General features: G+C 41.2%; 1 long non-coding RNA gene across 4 annotated transcripts; it reads left to right on the top strand.

The window, feature by feature from the left end:
• Positions 1 to 4382: 4382 nt before the first annotated feature.
• LOC107309109 (uncharacterized) lies at positions 4383 to 19978 on the top strand. Of its 4 annotated transcripts, none has more exons than XR_014943043.1 (5): positions 4383 to 4520; positions 14170 to 14265; positions 14623 to 14804; positions 16275 to 16374; positions 19845 to 19978. It is a non-coding gene; the product is annotated as an uncharacterized LOC107309109 (long non-coding RNA). The 4 variants fall into 4 exon arrangements; XR_014943044.1 differs by lacking the exon at positions 19845 to 19978 and adding an exon at positions 19343 to 19456; XR_014943042.1 differs by lacking the exon at positions 19845 to 19978 and adding an exon at positions 15665 to 15703.
• The last annotated feature ends 398 nt before the right edge of the window (positions 19979 to 20376 follow it).

The following is a 20376-nucleotide window of genomic DNA, read 5'->3' on the forward strand; positions in this document are numbered from 1 at the left end:
TATATTTGTTTAAATTTATGTAAAAAAAATGCTTTTCGGAGTAAGCCAAGGGGGAAATAAAGTTTTGCCGTGGCATTAAGAGAAGTACCTCTGTTATAGGCCCACTAGATGAACTGGTAACACAAGAGAGTAGGACAGGAAGAAAACAGAAGCGAGTAACTTAATAGTTAGGAAATCAGATGGCTGTAAGATTAAGGAGATTAGTGGAATCCATCAAGAGCAGTTTGATGTGAGTAGGTTGATGTAAGAGGAATGAAGGAACGAGTCTTCCTTCTTGAGGGAAGTCATGTCAGTGTGCTGGCTCCTCAGATTCAAAATGCAGGTTTTACAAACAGAAAGGGCATAGAGAAGATGTAGAAATAGTATAGATGGTGTTTAAAAGTTATGTTTGTACTGTTTGATACAGTAGTCTCACAGAATTAACTATTTCCTTTGTATCCTTTTCAGTCATCTGATAAACACATTATCTTCTACCGCTCTAAAGGTTCCTACCCTTACCCTACCCTTCCAAAGCTGTCTGTACCTATCCTTATCCTCTGGTAGCCCAGGAACCAGTCGATAGTCCCAATGCGAAACTGTATTCTAGGAAAATGCATCTATTCATGGGCTGTTAATGAGACTTTGTTTGCACTAGCATCATGTGATGCAGTCACCACGGTTATGTTACAGAAAGGGTAAGAATAATACACCTCACATCCACACGGACGTGTGCTCGGGCAGCAGAGCCACTTGTATAAATTAATTTTAAGAAAAGTCAGCAACCGTATATTTTTCCATTACTCCAGTCTTTTCTTCTGCGAACATGAGCCAAATTTGCTTCTGTAACTGCATTGTAGAGACTTTTTTTTCCCCTGAGGATTTAGCACTGTGTTTAATCACAGCTTATGAAGTCTATCTAGTTTGTTTTTTTTCTACTTCGCTGCACTGGCACAAAATGGCTGTAGGAGCCATTCTTCTGTAGAGGCAGTCTGCACACTCTAGTCCTGGAGTATTTTAAATAGTAAGCACATAAGCACGCTTTCCTATGTTTTTAGTTTGGCCAGATAACATTGCTGATACAGTAATGTCTTATAGAGACTAAAAACCATTTAGGATCAGCTGAGAAAAGTTACATCTTTGCCTGTGCAAAGCAATGATTGATACACTGCACTTATTACCAGTGCTCAGAGTTACATTAGATTAAGGCAAGGATGAACTAGCGCAAGGCTTCAACATTTATATGGTGTTTAGACACTATTCCACAACCCCTGCAAATCACAGAATTACAGAATCTTAAGGGTTGGAAGGGACCTCTGATGACTGTCCAACTAAAGCAGGTTCCCTACAATAGGTAGCAGAGGAAGAGAAGCAGACCCCACAGCCTCTCTGGGCAGCCTGTTCCAGAGCCATATCACCCTCAAAGGATTTCTTCTTAAGTTCAGATGGAACTTCCTGTGTTCCAATTTGTACCTATTGGCCATTGTCCTGTTACTTGGCACCATTGAAAGAGCCTGGCTCCATCCATCTGATATGCACCCTTTAGATATTTATAAGCATTGATAAGATCCCCTCTCAGGCTTCTTCAGGCTGAACAGTCTCAAGTCTCTCAGGCTTTCCTCATAAGGGAGATGCTCCAGGCCTCTCATTGTAATTCCATTGTGTCCTTCCCCATCGAAACAAGTAGGACACGGAAGAAGAAGAGGAACTGATGCATAAAAACAAGATAAACTTATGACAACAGAAAAACCCACAAGAACTAGAACAAAATCATACCCCTTCCCACAGTGCTTGGACAGAGCACTGTAAAATATCAGTATCAATTCTCCCTTTCCACACCAAGGACTACACTGTGACCTTGCAGACCAAATTAAGTGAACACAGCCTTCAAAGCAGTTGTCTGCTGGGGGCATTCCCAGTCAAATTTACCAATCCCATCAACATCTGTACGGAGCAGACATTGCTCCCCAGAAGTTATTTTCCTTTTTGTCACTGTCTTAGCTGGAATTAGCATGCATAGTAAAACACCATCACACCTTTCTCCCAGGAAACGTTTGTCACATCTAGGCCAGAGAAGATGAAGAATACGTTCTTCCTTATTTTAAAGTGAGGTGCCAAGTGGCAATGCTTTCCATTAAGTGTTTGATATAGGTTTCAGAGTACTTCCCTCAGGGAAAACCATTGCTCTGTAACATTCAGAGGAAGGTATAACAAGGAGAGTGGAGCAAAAACTGAGATCCTATCGAAGTCTACACACTTTCAAAAATCCACATTTACCTTGAATGCCTTGGGACAGCTTTTCAGAAGCTACATAAGAAGTGCTTCTTGCTTCACATCTCCACGTGCTTCGGGAGTTCACGTTGGAGGCAATATTAAGTTCTGAAACTTAAAGCCTTTTGGGATGCACAGGCATTCTTAGCACGGTCGGAGAGGCATCCTGAATGCAGTGGAAATTATACATTAGAGCGAGAGCATGGAAGTGAGGGAGCAAACTCAAAGATCAGGGCAGCTGCAGGCAAGGATGGAGCAGAGCTACACACACGTATCCTACTGTTATCAATTAATGGGTTCATCTCTCTAGGGCACAAATAGACTTACTGAAGTGCCATGAGCCATGGAAACCAAAGGGGTTTGGGCAGTCACCAGGCGCAGCGCAATCCTAATCCTTGTTAGTTTGTTCCTACCTGAAGGTTTTAAAGAGGAAAAACTCTTCAAGTCTAAATGTATCTTTTGTTTCGAGGCACTTACCTGGGTCTGAGAACATCAATACTCTGCTGCTCTAAGTGTATCAGCCTGATGCTTCCATTGCTTTTATATCCCTTTTATCTTCCTCTGTCTACATTTTCTTTGTTGCCATTGCCCACTTGACTTAGAAACAAGTTCTTTCTGACTGCCCCTGAGGTTTTCACACAACGTCTAACGCAAAATAGCAACGCTAAAATGTCTATTTGTTTTTGCATATCTCCTGATCCATTCACCACAACCGAATTATTTCTAGTGAGTTTACATTTGGGATGAGCAAAATCGCATTTGGGATGAGAAAAATAACAAGATGAAGCGTTTACATCCAAGTGATGTTTTGGAGTTAAAATCAGCTGTGGTGCAGTACTAGAACAAGCCAAGGTGAAGCCCTTCAATGATGAAACTTTGTCTCCTAGAAGTTGTACTGAAGACTTCTTAGGCACTGTTCACTGCTGAACTTTGGGGATTGCCTTAGTTAAGCATGTCCCATCTCCTCACAGCTACAAAATGTTGGGTGACACAGATCCAATCTCCTCCAACCACCTGACCACTCTCTGTCTGTGGGCCTTTTGGGACACGTGTCGTAGCTGTGTCCCGGAATTCCACGGGGATGCTGATACAAAGCTTGTATCCTCGCTGCTATTTTCATTGACACTCAGCAGAGAAGAGCTTGGCTTTGACGAGTCTGGGTGAGATGGGAGGCAATGAGAAATGGAACAAGAGAGAAAAAAGGAAGAAGGAAATGTTTTGGAGTGGGACAGGAGGGCCAGCGAGTTGGTGCTGCAGACATGGAGTCATGCATTCCAGAGGATCAGCAGCAGAATCTCATGCTATATTGCTTACTGTCCCATTTAGGGCCAAATATTTGGTCAAGTGTTAGTTTTCCTTTCCTTATAGTCTTGAATCATGTCTATCCTAAATACTTATGGACTATTTATACTGAGTCAAATTAGCACTTACACATACTCACAAATTAGAATATTTTAGAGTTAAGTTTCATATCAGATTTCAACAAACAGGTATTACAGTGCTGTCTGTTTAGTTAAATGCTATTTGTTACTGTGTTTCATTCAGCACTTTAGTGTTTTGCTGTAAGGACTGTGTAATGAAGAAGCCAATAAACAAGCAAATAAGAACCATAAGATTTTTCCTTAATAATATCAAAAACCATTTTGGGTAATGCCTTTCCTTCCTGTCTGCCATAAGCTTTTTGTGTGTGTGTAGTAGTGGATAACTCACTTAAATGAGAACGTGCTCATTAACCATTACTTTTGTTATAACAAAATCTTATCTCATCTGGAATCAGACCTGCTGGCTGCATCCTCTTCTCATCTACAGGAAAACAGGACAACCACTGGGGAATTCTGAATTATGTATTCCTCGAGCATTTAGTTGAACACAAAGGCTGACATTCAACTCACAGCTAAAATCACCAGTCCTTCTTCCTGGTTTGTTTTTAAGGCTTTCTTTCTACCCATTGGTACACATAATGCACAAGTCAAGAATGTAGGCCTGTACTGTGAGAAGCTGGGCTGCCCTCTGGATTTCTTCTACTTCTCTATTTATCCTCCTTTAATTTTCTCACTGACGAAGCCTTGTTCACCACCATCTTTCTCCATGGGCACAACAAGCAACACAGAATTTCTTTGGAAAGCCCTTTGTCATCACCATTCCTTTACAGCCAGATGTAATGCTATGAAGTGACACAGTACACTGCAAAACCATGGCTGGGAAATGAAGATGATGTCACTGCATCTTCAAAGCAGGAAAATACCCTCTTCTCAAGTAGATGCTGCAGTCTGGTGAGTAGAGTAAGAATAAAATGTATTACAACTTTGCCTTTCCATGGGCTACGTACTCTTATTAATTATGTTCCTTTTTGAGATATTCTGTGCCTTTAACAGGTTCTGGGGTCAGAACAGAGACACAACACTGGGACAAAATGCTGTAAATAATAATTCGTATTGTGTTTGTCTGTGGAGCAAATACTTAATTGTAAATGTGGGTTGTTGGTGTTACAGCTATAAAACAAGCTTTAACAATTAGCCTAATGCCAATTTACATACAATAAGTGCACATTTACATAACACTCAGGAACAACCTGTAAAAACAAGGAAGCGTAAGTTTAGCTTGAAAATGTGCCACTGAGGTGGCGTAGTATCAGTGAAACAAATGATGTGTTTCTTTTTTGGCTGCATGTTTCCTTGGGTTTATGTGTTTCTGTCACAGTTTTAACTGCTTATAAAAGCAGGCTTGGGTAGATGAGTTTCCCCTGTAGCTTTTACATCCCAACATAAAACAGAACGAAAAACTTAGGGATCATTAGAAGTGAAACAGAAGAAAGGGAACTGCTACTAAGTTTCAGCAGCTGGGATAATCTCCCTAGGGGAGAGGTGTAAACCATATTCCATGAGTCATTTAATACCAAATAAACAAAGCACCACAGAAGAGATTGTAAGGCATGATTTTTCTGTTCATGCTGCTCGTTGACAGAGAGAGGGCTAATTGGCTTAGTAGAGCTTTTCCTTTTTTATTCAGCTCTGTGGTAGTATGAAGCAGGGACAGTATAGATATAGTTTTTTCTTTATTTTTTGTCAATCATGCTGGTTCTTGTTGTAATGTCAATAAAGTAAAGGTATGAGTAACTTTGGCCCACATACTGTGAATTAAAACTTTATATGCAAGACAGAGCCCTCAAGAGTTGATCAAATTTAGGATTCCTTTAGAAAGTGGCCTCCACTGATGTAATTGCATGGGGTTTTAGTCACAGTTCTGGGAAGTTTTGCTGGCCCAGCTACCAGAGGTCCTTGTTAATAGCTGTGCTTTAGTGACCAGGCTCTGAGGAGAGTAGCTTTGTGAGCCACGTGTGCTGACACAGCATGCTCTTGGTCTGCAGTGGAACCCAATAGACTGATAGAAGGAAACAAATAACCACTCTGCATCAGTACAATAGGAACATGCCTGTAATCAAACATAATTATGAAATCGCTACCAGTCAGAGCTGTTACGCTCTTGCCTGTAATCAAGAACAGCATAATTGAAGTATTTATTACTCTCAAGAGTAATCTGAGATTTTATGAGTTCTTGGAAATAAAAGCATTAATTGGTAAATCTATTTATACGTGTTATTTGCCCAGAAAGATGGCTTTTTCCTTCGAGAAATCAGAACTGCCCCAATGATGTTCATCTGGGTGTTTCCTTCTTCACAACTGTAAGTGACAAAAAGCCCACATATTGCTTTCAAAAGTTCTTTCCAGAACTGTCACATGCAAACTTGGGCTGGCCAGCAAGGTAGGCACAAATAAGATCCCTGATACTTGAGATATAAAGTACGCACTGTTACACTAATGGGAACGTAATCACTACATTCAGATTAGCAGTTGAAATCCCTGTCGTTGTGCAGAAACTGAACTGTTTGATGTAACTGTTCAGTGACTGCAAGCCCTGGATGAAACATCTCAAGGGGAAGACCTTGTCTTGCACTACTGAGTTACAGCTTTGGCTCTTCCAGCAAACAAAGTGTCTCTGTTATGTGAGAAGTAGTGGTAAACAACAAATGTATCTGTATGAAGAGCAGCAAGTGACAACTGAGTGTATGAAGTGCAGAGAAAGGGAGTAAGAAATGAAGCTGATTACATGAGAAGACAGAAGCTATATCTCTTAAATTTGGAAGGGAGAAGGGAAAAGATTTATTTTGTGACTCCTAGCTCCCAAAGGAATGGAAGGCAGCTCTAAATTCAGACATGGACGTGGGTGGGAAAGCAATGAAAGAAAAAAAACCTTGTTACCTCAAAAATAGCTACCTCAAAAGTTTTTGGAACCCAATTAATAAATCCACCTCAAAGCTCCCCAGGGAAATTGTATATTTAGTTTTGGAGGTTACGTAAATGACCTGTGAAGTTGCTTCGGAGGGCACGCAATCTGACACAGACTACTCCCATCCCAAGCGTCTGAGGTTAAGAGTCAACTCCTCTGTTTGTGTGCATGAGGACAGCTCTGCCAAATACTTCTCAGGTACAGAAACTTTATCAATGAGAAGGATCTAGAAAGCCATGCAAAGATAACCCTGCCCATGGCATGTCAGGCCTCAGGAAGGGTGTGATTATCATTCCTATGGAGTGTGATGTGAAGCTGTCTCTTACCAGAATGTCAGCAGAGTAAGTACCAGGCAGATGGGAGTTCCCCACCTTGGGCTGCTTGCACGGCTGCTGGCTCTGATCAGCATCTCACAATGAGAAGCTCTGTCTGAAAACAAGGACTGATGAAATCTCTCAGCAGACCAGCTCAGCTCTGTTAGGATACTGCTGCCAGCTGCAGCCTGGTCTTCACACAGCCCTGCTCCACATGACTAGGCAATGTGGTACTTTGCTCCTCTGCTTGAACATGTCTTAGAGATGGATGCTGCCTGCTTTGTCACTTTAAAGAAAGTGGCCCTCATCTAAGATAGATCAGGTGTCCGATCCAACAGGACTCCTGAAGTCCCGTGTGTCTTTTTTATTTTTCCAGTGGGAAGGATAAGCAAATCTATCAGGACAGTGATTTTTCCAAGCACACCGGATTGTACTTACTTATGCATCATAATCCAGGAAAAAAAATATTTATCTTTATTTGTTTGGGCTTTTGAGGTAGTATTTGCAATAGCAGTATTGGAGCTTAACCTGGAATTTACTACACACACACACACACAAATAATTTAATAAAAAATAAGGACAACAAAACACAAGACTGAATAAGTAGCACCTCTATGACAACAGTAAGTTAGCTTGTTTTAAAACTGACCACTGTACAAAAGCCCCACTTCTCACTGCTGGCTGCAGGAAGGCAGGCACAGCCACAGCTGCAGCCGCCTCAGTGTCAGAGTTGTAGCTGCAAGCACTCGCTCCTGCAAAAAAACAACACACCTGGTCATGCCTAATGAAATTGTTTTCTGGAAGGTTCTCCGAGCTCTGCCAGCAGGGATATATGCCTTGTCAGCGCGAGAATAAAGAGGCAGTTCTCAAAAAGCTTATGGTTTGACTTCCAAAAGCTTTCCTTAAGGGCAAAATTAATTATATATCATACAGGTCTATTATATATTCTGTTTATACAATTATAAAGCATTATGGCTAATTAGTTGTGGTACAGGCTCCTGACGCAGAATATGGCTAGAGAATAAACAAGACGCTCAGCCAGCTGCAGCGGTGGTTAACAACTTCCACTTTCATATCACCTTTCACACCAAACTCTCTTGAAGTGATTTATAAATTATGCAGTTCAGTGGGCTTGTGTTACTGGTTACAAAATTAGAACAGGCTGATTCTGGCGTGACCTGGGTGGGATTGTCACACCTTTAAGAAACTAAATTCAAAATATCCCCCAGCCTTCTTGAATTGAACTCTTTTTCCTGTTTACTGTCATAGCAGCTGGGTGACCAAGTGATTAATCATGATACTATTCTGTCTGGCACTGTACACACACAGAACTTAAGTGCCCCTCTATATCCTCTTATTCTCTTGATACATAGAGCTCTAGCTGGCAGCAGTGTGAATCTGTCTGTCTCAATATCTTGAGAATCAGGGTGAACGCCTGATCGGATTGACCCTGTGCAATACTGCATACATCTTTTCTCACTATGTTTTTATATTATTTCAATGCAGTGAGATGAACTGGCGTGCCACAGTGCTAACGCCTTAAATTATCAGACACGCTTGAGTTTAATTCACTTTTTACCACTGCATCATTTAGAGCTGACTCTTGTGTGTGCTGCTACAGGTCTCTGAGAAGATGAGGTGTTTTGAGAAATATTAGTGATGTCTTGTGAGTACAGCTAAAAATAATAATTATTATTTTTATATGTTGTATTACAGGGTTTTGTGGTGGTTATTTCACATACCCAAAAATGCAGTTCTTAAAGCAAAGGAGGTTATCATATTATAAGAGAAACTGAAGTCCAAAAAAAAGAAGAAGGAAGCAAGAATGAAGTTGAGTATATATTTAGTATAAACTAGATTTCTTTGGGCAAAATGTAGCACAGAATATATTTATAAAGCTACATATAAGTTAAGAAATGTCTTCCTCACTGAAATTGTCCCAGGACAACACCAATTCTTGTTTTCCTGAATGCTTCATAAAAATAGTAGGATTTGAGATAACTTTGAGAAAATGGCATAGCCAGCTCAGAACTAAGAACTGCACCATGGAATACAAGATAAGATTATAAATGGGTGTCCAATGGATGGCCCTCATTTGTGTGGCTCTGATATTTATTCAGAGTCACAGGAGAGAGGAATGCCAGGAAAGGATAGAAAAACAGGCTGATAAAATCACTGATAAAAGCATAGCAAGAATTCAGGAAGGTTGTCTTGACTTCAACATTTCAGTCTCAAGGGGAACCAGGTGTGTATGTTGGGATTACCACAGAGAAAGAAAAGCGAAGAATGAGGGAAGAAAGCAAATATAAAAATATTCTATTACTGGTAAAGAGGAGGAGCCCAATGAAAATATGTAAGAACTGTCAAGACGGGGAAAAGTGGGAGAGTAGATGAAAGGAAAAAGAACACGGATTTGTTGTCTCCTTGAAAAAGGAGAACTGGTAACATGGATAAGAAGATGGCAGAGGTGTGAAGTTGATGGCAGTTGTCAAAAATGTTCCTCCGTGTGTCAAAAATGTTACTTACATTAACAGGTAACACAAATGTAAAAAGGGGGAAAAAAAGTGAGTTAAAACAGAATTCTTATTCCTGTGTTTTATCCATCTAGAAGTCTACTTTTGCTGTTGGAAGTCTACTTCTGCTGTTGTTGCTTTCCCAGCTCCGAGGCTTTTCTCCTATTCCTTGATATCAATGTGACATACAACCTATAGTGGGTGTTTAAATGTCATCTTTAGATCTGCTTTATTATTCTTGCATACAAATAAAATTCATGCAGTTTAATTTCTGCAGTGCCAATGATCAGACACACAGGAGTAGAAAAGATGTAGAAATTCAGTTTGTCTACGCAATGTTTTCAAAGGCTGGAATATTCTGTCCATGCAAGTTAATGGGTAAAATGGCTTCTTTCAAGCAGTTAACTTTGCAAATGAGAATACTCATTTACAATTTCCTATCTATATTTGTTAAATTTAATTTTCAACATTTTATAGCCATTTTCCATATATAAAGGTTCACTAATAGAATCACAGAATTGCTCAGGTTGGAAAAGACCTTGAAGATCAAGTCCAACCACAACCTAACCATACTACCCCAACTCTAACAGCCCACCTCTAAATGATGTCCCTGAGCACCACATCCAAACAGTTTTTAAACACATACAGGGATGGTGACTCAACCACCTCCCTGGGGAGCCTATTCCAGTGCTTAACAACCCTTTCTGTAAAGAAGTTTTTCCTGATAACTGTGCTAATAATAATAATAATAATGCTAAATAACAGTGAATATATCACACTTTTTCATATGCAAGTGAAGAATTGTAATTGGTGCCATCTTTGTATCAAGGATAGCAGTACAGGAGTCTTCCACACAAGCCAGTAAGTAAAGAATAAATAGAAGATTGATGAGAACAAAGGTCACACCAGTTTAGCTTTTACAATAACATCTTAAGTGATTTATCCAGCTGTAATGCACACTAGCACAACCATTTGGATCCTTTGATCTCAGCACCAGGATTAACAGAAAACATGGATATTTCTGCAGTAAAGAAAAAGTGGAAATTTGGCAGCTTGATCTTTGCTGGTGGCTCTTCTGCGTTACTCATCTTTGATTCTCAAAAGCCAAATGCGGCCACAATTCATTGGAAATGACCATCTGCAGCTGAATGGCTGCTAAACTTCCCCAAAATCTGGATCTGGAACATATAATCTCTCCACTAGTCTTATTTCAGAACAGATAAAAGGTTTAGGGGGGAGGAGAGGACATTTAGTTCAGAAACTAGAGACTGTAGGTAATAATAGCACTTTAGGAATTACTTACGAAGACACACGCATTTCAAGCACTTCCCACCTGCCTCTAAATTATACCTTGTAGTGAGTGCATCATTTGCCTCAGCAGCTTGCACACTTGGTACAAAAGCTCAGGGACGAGCCTACGTATAAACTAAAATGTAATGTGTTCAAAAAGAAGCATAAATTAAAGTACAGAGCAAGTAGTTAGAAGACATTTAGGCTTGTCTGAAACCCACCAAACCCACCACTGTGTCTCAGTTCCGCTGAATACTCATGAGCACACAGCAGCAGTTCCAACAAGTATCATCTGCTGACATTCCAGCTTTCCTAGTTGTGCTTTAATTAAAGGATTCAACAGAACAAGGAAACCTGAATCTGTAGAAGCAAAGCATTTATTATAAAAGTACACCGTTACCAATTCACATGTCTTCAGAGACAGTGTAGGAATTACACAAGAGAATTTTCAGAAAACCCAGGAAGTTAGTTGGTGTGCAGAATTCTACTATAGGCTGCTGGACTGGAAAGAGAAACCCTGATTTCATTTTACAGTTAGTCCTATAACAAAACAATAATGGTAATCCTGTATTATTAGACCCATGACATCAGAGGCAGATGCTAGTGGTCGAGCAGTAGAGGATGAACCATCCCACCAATAGCCCATCACATTTTGTTGCTGTGTGATGAATGGCAGGAGAGGGGCAGTTTGACACAATGACGTCTGACACGGGAGTGTGAATGAAGTAAAGGTGTGACACTGAATTCCTCAGTGTGGAAAAAATGGCACCCAATGACATTCGTTGACACTTGGTGAACGTTTATGGAAACCCAATAGTGGATGTGAACGTTTATGGAAACCCAATAGTGGATGTGAGCACAGTGAGGTGGTGAGTGGTGCATTTCAGCAGTGGCAACAGAGACAGTGGGTGACTTTCAGTGGTGCAGACTGACATGAGCATTGCATGCAGGCTCTTGTTCATAGCTGGTGATGGTTGATGCTGGAGGTTGTGCTGAAAAAGAGTTTTTTGTAGCTGAGAATTTGCTCCAGCAAACAGTGTTGTTGTGCTCTATGTATCTGTTGACGTTTCCATGGAAATAAATAGGAAGCATTACTAAGAGAGAGACATACAGTCACGGATACTGTAGTAGGAGTTATCTGATATAATCCATAATTTATTTAAGGAAGAAAATTCTAGAATATTTTAATCAGATGATGAGAGCCAGAATTAACCAGTTAAGTCTTATATCCACATATCTTACATTCCTCCTGAGACAGAAGGCATATTTGATATGCACAGGGAAATATCTAACTATTTGCACCAATAGAATATGTCAATGGATATCCTATGAGATGCTTATTCATGCTTTACCGTGTTTATCATACATAGTTCTAACTGTATATGATTTCTTAAAACACATCTTTGGTACATTTAAACTGCAGGGGCGAAGAAGGCTTTCCTGAAGTAATTCTACGCTATGGATGTATTTATATTGCTGGTATTATGCAATATTTTGTTGTCCTGTTGTCATTTTTCCTAACTGATATTTCCTTTTTTCCTCTGTATGTTTAGGTCATCATTTGTTTGCTGTGTGAGACTAATACTGCTCTGCACACAGTGAACTTGCATGGGCTATCAGTGGCAATGCAGTGTCTACTGCACTGTTGTTTTTTTGCAGTCACATCCAGAATATCAGAGTTTTATCAGGCTCCATTTCTTGCCTACAATAAAGTCTTTGACCCTCCTGACCCTGCTCCCCTACTGCCCACCTTGGAATGGCCCAATCAAGAAGTAAAGAAGTAAAGTACTAAACGGGCAATTTTAGCTGCATTCACGTACAGTGTTTTAAAATGTGCAGTTATACAAAAAGAAAATACAAAAGGAATGTGTACTGTCAGGCAGTATTCTTTGTTTTCTTGTAAAATGTTGACTGGCTTTATTGTAGATTCCATGCTACGAAGTGTTTCATCACTAACGTGATTGAATTTGCTTTTCTTAACTATTCCTGTTGGCATGGAGGGTAAATGATAGTATGAATAAAGTTGTTGGCTTAAAGCACACATGGCATGGTTTGACACACTTGGATCTGCAGCTACAAGCTGAAGTCAGCACTCACTCTATATCAACTGTTAAGGTTGTTATCACAGGACAGTTCTGAGCTGCAAATCTTGCTTGTCTCATATAGGAAAGACACGTCTGCAATGGTGCACTTGTTGCAATTACTTTACCTGGCTTGTTACAATTGAAATGGCAATTCTCTAATCACTGTCCTTACCAAGTTAGATCTCCTTTTGACAATTAAATCCCTCAGATAGGATGCTCAGCAATGGGAATGAACCCAAAATGTCTTTCCCATGTCTGGCAGTAGCTTTGACATCAGTAAGAGTAGCTGCACGTCACCTATTATCCAAAGAATGGTTGCTGCCCAAGAAACTCGTGTTACTCCTTTCTGGTTTTAAGATTTAGTTTTTGCCTGCTGTGGAAAGGTAAAATGAATTCCAGCTCAGCCTGAAGATCCTGCCTGTGCAGGTGTGCTGCAAGAACGCTGCTGCGGCATTCAGCTCAAAGCTGGGTGAATGCTTCAGATGACTGCAGTAATTATCAGAACAACCCAGTTTAATTCCCCCCTCTTTAATCTGGAGCAGATCTGCCCAAGTTTCTGCTGACCTTTTCCTTCAAATAGATAAAGGTGGAGGTGGGAAAGGCTGCAGTACTTGGAGGTTGATAGATGTAGAACACGAGAGATGTGTATTCAAGACCATCCTCTTTGTGGGACTGTAGCAATTGAGATTTTTAATTTAACACCTAAATTAAACCTTCTAATTGCCACGTTTGTCCTGGTTGGGCTTCCGAGCCCCAGTACTGGTACTGGTACCGGTACTGGTGTGGTGCTGTCTGTCACTGCCCAGAGCCTCACAGAGGAAGGCCGGGAGGAGCCTGAGGAGGCCTCAGATCAGCACAGGCAAGGGGCTGCAGACAGGAGCCAATATTTATTATTTTGTATGGAAACTGCTGGATGTGCTGTGTCCCTCCTGTCCACTGATACTGGGGAAGCTGTCCAAACTCTTCCAGTTCCTCCATGGGCTCTTGTATCTTGCTAAATGATGACCATGCAGCTGCTCAGCAGCAGCAACACATGATTCCAGTTTTAATTCTTCCTCTTCTCACTGCCCCAATGTAAGACATCTAACTTCCTGTCCAATGGAAAAACATGCCCAAATGGAAAATGTTTATTGTGGGCCAGCCTAAATGAAGTTTAGTTTAACTTTTCAGTTTGGCAACTGATGATCAAAAACTTGTTAGCACTGTTCTAGCTCCACTGTTATCACTCAATATTTTCTACAAATATAGCAAGCAATTTGCACGCTAAACAAAACCAACAGAAACCACATAACTAGGACACAGAGGTACACCTGGGTTACTTCTCTGTGTGCTAGCAGTACTGCTTCAGCCAAATTAGGCCATCAGTTACATCTCTGTAATCTGCAGTTCTTAAATTCCCGTTCAGTTACACCTATGCCACTCCTTTATTTTCAGGGGCATCACATAGGATTAACAGCAGAAGGAGCCCAGTCCTCAAAGCTAATGAAAATGCTGTTGGTGAAGGTCAGGAAGGCATGTACAGAACAACAGGTGAGGAGATTTAGATGCTCAGTGTGGGGCAGTTGTACCCAGGCTTTTAAGATCCTTATCTACAGAAGAGAAATGCCTCTGGGTCCTGGCTGTGGCAAAGCCCCAGGCAGGCAGGGTGAGGCAGAGCCTTTCTCTGGAGGCCCTGTCTTCTCAGACCAGCGCTCTTACATCTTTAATAAGATCAATAATCTTGCCCTGGTTTAGCGGCTCCATGAATTCTGATTAAGCCCCATGACAGTGGCTGTGTATTAAGAGTAATAGGCAAGAAGAAGACTTTAGTGTCTCAGTCCATGAGGCATTAAAGCTCCCTCTTTAGGTAAACTGCTATTGATTTGATCTTGTGTTTTTTTTATTCAGCGTGGCCTCTGTAAATAAAGCACCGGCACACAGCGCACTTACTGTGCCACTCCTCATCCCTGCAGACTAATCGTCTCTGATGAAGACTTTAATTGTTCCATGACTGCTGACGTGTTTAATTAAAGGCTCACATGGCTACGTCTTTGGTGAGAAAATGTGAGGCAATCATAAGCATGAATAAGGTAAGAAATCACAAGGGTACGCTCAGAAGCAAAACATTCAAATTCTCTCTGGTGCAGTATTGCAGCAGAACACCAGTGAGGGAGTTTCCGCCTGACCTTAAAATTCAGTTCAGTTCTGGGGGGAGAAAAGACCAGCACGGACAGAGTAAGTCATCTGACCACAGGAAGCTGTGTTGACAAAAATTCATACAGTAGAAATTGGAAACCCATGCTCCAAAGCTTTCTTGTATTAACAGTTCAGTGTCCAACTCTGTGGTATGTAATTTATGGTGAATTCTCTAATACAATCCAGCCTTGCATATTTTGCCATTTATTATTCTTACTTAGAAAGTGGCAAATACCAAGTTATCTATCTGATTCCTGAAGCCGTATTTATTTATTTATTTTACCATTTTTAATATATACCTCTCATGGTAACTGTCCATAGCCTCCACTTTTGTCAGATCTCTATTTTCAGTCCTTGTTGATGGGTCTGTTCGGGCTTACTTGTTTTTGCAGTCTTGTGGGGTGTTTTTTTTTTAGAGACAGTAAAATTTAGGGGAATTGGATGTTTGCATGTGGAGTTGAGGCAGTTGAGCAGAAACACGGACAGAATTATGTTGTTTCTTCATTGTTTTTTATGAAAGTTTCTTCTAAATACAGCTCTGGACTGACTCCTGACCTCATCCTTTGGGATTTAATCTAGGAAAAGGCATCCATAAATCCATACTCGGAATGTTTTGTCTATAGACTCGTCTATACTTTGTGTTTTAAAAGTAGATTTCTTTGTCGCTGATGGTCCCTTAGTAACTACAATAGCACCTAAGCATCTTGGTGTAATAGTTTTATGGGTTTTGTGTATTGAAACCCTCTTGTTTCAGAAATTGATTGTGTGAAAAGGCGTCCTGTAAAACCTCTTGGTAAGTCCCATTTTGTTTTTTAATATCTGCAAAAACAAAGTGAGTGCCCATTCCCCTGGGAGCTCTGGAGATATGTTAGATGCCAAGAGTTGCATATTTGAAACTAGTCCTACAGTAGAGCAAGTAAATGTTATCAATATGCTTTATTTGGGAAGGGTTCCTTGGCCAAAGAAGGGTTTTAACAACTAGAAAGAGAGGAGAGAGTCTGCAGAATATGAAGGTATTGATGAGGAGGATAAGCAGCGTGTTACAGATTGGATATCTACAGGGATGAAAGGAGAAGGAGCAGTGAGTGAGCCCCATGGTGGCTGCTGCAGAAAAGGGTGACCGTATCCTTCGAAGCCTCTGCATCAGATGGGAACGCAGATATCCACAGCCTGGGGAATAGCGGGAGGGGTGCTCTGCAGGGATGGAGCAGGGGGAAATCAAACCCAGAAATGGGGAAATTGAACTTTGTCTGACAGGGAGAAGGAAATGAATTATCAGCGCACAGAGACCGAAAGAAGGACTTTTAAAAAGTTATTTCAAGATGCAAATGCTTCCTTTATTGTTTCCTATTTGCATTTTAAAGTACTTCAGTATCAGAGCTGAGGCATCTAGAGAGGGCAAACCTGCCTCGGGTCAGCTCAGAGGTCATGCAGAGGAGTATTCAAAACATGTTTGTCAAAAAGGTAAGCCTCACCAAGTTTGCTTTCAACTTGAACAGCCTGTTGCTCCAAGACCTATTTGAGACTACTCTCAATATAAAACAAAGGTGGAGCGAAAGGTTGATTCTTTTGGCTCTTAATTTTTCATGCGTACATATTTTCACGTTGCTTTTTAAGAAAGAAAAAAAAAACAACCCTGCCATTGACTGCCTGGGTCAACAAGGAATAAAAAATATGGATTTAAAGAATGAACAGCACAAACCTGAGTGTTCATCACTGCTTTAAATCCCATTGGAACAGAGCTGCTCTCAAGCTGTGCCTGTGGATTCCAGTATGGCAGCAGGCAGTGAGCGCCCAAACCCTGCAGCAACGCTATTGCCCCAAGTGAAGACCTCGCCCAGTGACCCCAACCTGCTCCCACATGCTCTGACCTGCAGGCAGCCAGTTCTACACGAACATACAAAAGGTCTTTGCCAGTTGTGCTATGGTGCAAAAATAAAGGAAATCTCCCTCTCTGCTCGTTATAATGATTTGTGTGTTTCCAGCTTATTCTAACTCGCAGCTCACCGTACGGGCAACAATGCTTAATTACATTGAGGCCAAGATGAAACTGGAGGAGCCCGGTAACCATGGAGATCAGTGATCAATAATATAATACTATTTGTTTATAAATTATCCATAGCCCCTGTATCCTTTTGTAAAAGGCAAGTGAGATCCAGGCAACACATTGAATTTATAATTATTGTCTGAAATAAAATGTGATTATGCTTTCTGTGGGTGACTACCTGCCCATTAATAACATTATTTTCAGATCATTCGATACGATATGGATCGGTGGAGATAACTGTGTTTGGAGGAGAAATATAAAGCTGCTCAATAAAGGGGAGGCCAGAAAGATACATCTGAAGGCCAGCATGTGGAAAGTACTGCTTTCAACCAGAAGTCTCAGTAGATACAACTGAGCTGTGTTAGACTTGTGGTGTGATTATGGGAACGTCCTAAAAACACACCGTTCACAAAGCACAAAGCATGTTACCAAATCCTTCTCCAGGAACAACTTCCTCGTTGTGAAGCTCTGAAGGTAGCAGCTGTAATGTGAAGACCGTCTCAGACAATGATGAAGAAGATTCTGGAGGGGTTTTCAAACCTTTTAGTTGCTTTTCCTTTTGGATAAATTAAGGCATGTTCTGAGTTTTTTATCCTCCTCCTTGCTTTTATATAAGCAACTTGTTAGTTTTACGCAGTAGTTTTCATTGGAAAGCCAATAGTCATCAAAATTTAAAGTTTTCACATGCTTTCCTATTCCGGTTTATTAGGGTGGGAAAACGAAGTGGTTTTCACCTCCTTACTACCTATTTCAGTGTTTCTGTGGTATTTCCATATTCTTAATACTTCCAGTTTCTTTTCAAAACCACTTTGCTAAAAAATGTGGAAATGATTTTTTGATATCATCCAACCATTTCATGTAATGCAAACCCATCAATGACCTGCTTTGTGTTTCACTTCATGATGAGTTTGTTTCCCTTCAGTTGGGAATAATACTTGAAGAAATCTTCCACAGAATATGAAGTCTGCCTCCCCAGCAGCATGAAAGGCACAGTGTGGGGAAGTGGGAGCCATTTCACCACCATTTACTGGAGTGTTTTAGTCAAACTAAAGACTGAATGAACGCAAGGGATGGAATGATGTTCCAGAATAAAGATATAGTTACGTGATTTGCACTGAGAGGATGAGAATTAACTGGTTATGACAAATCCCTCTGTTGCAACGCTTACATAATATTTATGTAATTGTCATAACAAATCCCACTTTTGTGACTCCTCACAAGCAAAGTGAAAGCAGTTACACTGCTGCTGAATGTGAGCTTTGGAAGGGATGCTCAGGGATGCAGGGTTCTGTTGGATGAGAGGCTGGACAAGTATGTTCTTCAAGCATGGAAGGCAAATGGTATTCTGGGCTGCATCAACAAAGTGGTGGCCAGCAGGGAGAGAGAGAGATGATTGCATCCCTCTACTCTGCTCTTGTGAGGTCCCATCTGCAGTACTCAGCCCAGTCCTGGGGGCTCCAGGAATATCTTGTCGCAATCTTCCAGTACCTGAAAGGAGCTTACAGACTTACACAGATTATAGTGATAGGACAAGGGGGAATGGATTTAAGCTGGAAGAGGGAAGGTTTAGGTTTAGGTTAGCTGCTAGGAAGAAATTCTTCACTCAGAGAGTGGTGAGGCACATGAATGAGCTGCTCAGAGAAATTGTGGATGCCCCATCCATGGAAGCATTCAAGGCCAGGCTTGATGGGCTCCTGGGCAGCCTGACCTAGTGGCTGGCAACTCATCCCACAACAGGGGCAATGGAACTAGTGACGACCTTTGAGGCCTCTTCCAACCCAAGCCATCCTATGATTTGGGGATTCTGTGATTCTGTGCCAAGATCCCCTCACATCAGCCCATACTGCCGCCCTGCTGGGGCTATCAGCACCACGGGGCTTCAGCATCCTCACCAGACGGATGGTTGAAACACACAGAAAAAGGCTCAGAAAACAATACAATGTCTGTCTGCTCAGCAGAGGAGAGAAAAGGTGAGACACTGTTGCCTAAAAATAGAGATGAGCTACAGCTGTAGGGTGAGCCCTGTTGATGAGAGCACACCAGTCACTCTCTGGCTGCTTGGCAGGCACCAGGCACACACACAGCTTGTTGTTAAGCAGCATGGAAAGCAGTCACGAATGAGTCGACTTTCTCCCTGTCCATTTTTAGTCCTACTGCAAAGAAGAGGTCACCAGAATTCCTTTTCCCTGAGCTTCAGTCTTGGAAATAGCTGAGCTGCTTAGAATTGGAAAGGAAAAAAAAAAAGGAGTAGGAAAATAAGAAATGTAGACGAGTGTAGATGAAAGACAAGAGCTGTGTTTAGATGTGTCTCCTTCCCAAGGGGGATCACCACTTCTGACCAGATTTTGACAGTTCTTTCATTATGATGGTTTTCTCCACATTCAGCACGTAAAATCCATCACTGGGAGAGGGATGAGGATGGAGAGCAAAGAGAAGGCAGCAATGGGAACAATAAACCATCTGGTTCCTGCTGGAGAACATACCTGTATATAATAACTGGTGAGAAAAATACAACAGTGCGTTTTATTTTGTGTTATTGAAATCAAGGATTTTCATGCAAAATTAGTACTAGTATTCTAAAACACACTTTAAAGGCACAGTAGGAGGTTTTGTAGTTAAGATGGTAAAACATTTCAAATTGGAAATGTGAATGCAATCACCTCAGTTAAATGCAAAACATTTCAATACTTAACCCGATTGCTGCCAACTGCAATTTTGTACAATAAGTAATTATGAGGAGAGAGATGGGTTCTTAAAGGCATATAGTTCACATGAAGCTACTGGAGACTCTGCTCTGGAAACTGCACCTCCATCTCTGTGTATTGCCACTTGTCATAAAATAGTTATAACAATATGATGAAAATCAGAATCCATTCTTTTTCCTCAGATGGACTACCTGGTAATGGAGCTGTTGACAACAGATGTGGCAAAATGACAGGATTGCAGCCAGCAGAGCCACAGGAAGCATCTGATATCTGAACTGAAGCAGAAAATTTCCATGGAAAATCTGAAGAATAATCATTTTACCATCCATCCATCCATCCATCCATCCATCCATCCATCCATCCATCCATCCATCCATCCATCCACCCACCCATCCACCCTTTCTGTATAGATACCTTTAGTTAAAACACACTTATATTAAAATATCTCCATGATGAGGACAAGGTACGGGCACCAGCTGGCAGCTCAGTGTTAGGAAGGATGCGTGAGCTCATGAGGACGCCTTCTCACATACATGGAGAAAGAAGCAGATGAAAAAAACTGGGTGCTGGCCTACAACAAAGCTCGCCCTTCCCTCCTGCGTGGATGGAAACAAGGATGACTGGGATTGTAGAAGAAAGCACAGAAAGGAGGTTTGTGTCAGAGAAATTTTCCTCTCAAACCTTCTGGCCTGGGCTGAGCCTTCAGACCACGAG

Source organism: Coturnix japonica, chromosome 2 (genome assembly GCF_054131305.1).
Source record: "Coturnix japonica strain WE chromosome 2, WE-NBRP24, whole genome shotgun sequence".
Lineage (NCBI taxonomy): Eukaryota > Metazoa > Chordata > Aves > Galliformes > Phasianidae > Coturnix > Coturnix japonica.